Below are 830 nucleotides of genomic sequence, written 5' to 3' on the forward strand. Positions count from 1 at the left end.
GACAATTAAGCACAATTCTTTGATTAATTCTAGCACAATAAACTAAGTGAAATCAATAAAATATCGACTCATCAAAATAGACCACACTTAGTCTTTTGCACTCCTGGGCAAAACCAAGACGAAAACCAGGGAATAGTCAACGGACATCAGGGAATTGACACAGACTCAGCAGACAAACAACAAAGACTAACAGGGATAGAAACAAACAGAATTACACAATTCTAAGGAAATCTGGACAGAGATAACAAGTAGACAATATCCAACACTGAATTAGAGAAAACAGATACTCAGAGAAATCATCCAAGCAATTCAAGACATGGCAAAATGATCAATCAGTTCAACAGATGAATCAAAAGCAACAGAACCTCACAGATGCACTATCAGTGTTTCTCTCAAGTGTCTAGGGTAAACAGTGTCAACTCAATGCATTCAAGAAAGTAAGCAACAACAGTCTTGACAAGTCTCTAATATTAACACTCAAAACATATGCATGTTCAAATCAAAAGGTCTTTTATGGATGTAATTGGGCCAAGGAAAAGGGAGGATAACATATGGATGAGAAGCTACAAACCAAAAGAAATAGAGGAGCTACAGGGAACAAGTGAAACACAATCAAATCACACCAAAAACCCTCCAATTCAATCCTCTTCTTGACTCCTTATGCACACAAATTATATTTTTTATTTTTTTTTCTCATTTTTCTGTATATATTTTTTTCTTTTTTTCTTTCATCTTGTCTCTTTTCTTTTCTCTCTTTTCAGAACACAACTGTAAGAGAAAAGATACACCCTAATTACAAAACAAAACAAGAAGAGGAACCAACTAGCCAA

This window comes from Vigna radiata, chromosome 2 (genome assembly GCF_000741045.1).
Source record: "Vigna radiata var. radiata cultivar VC1973A chromosome 2, Vradiata_ver6, whole genome shotgun sequence".
Taxonomy (NCBI): domain Eukaryota; kingdom Viridiplantae; phylum Streptophyta; class Magnoliopsida; order Fabales; family Fabaceae; genus Vigna; species Vigna radiata.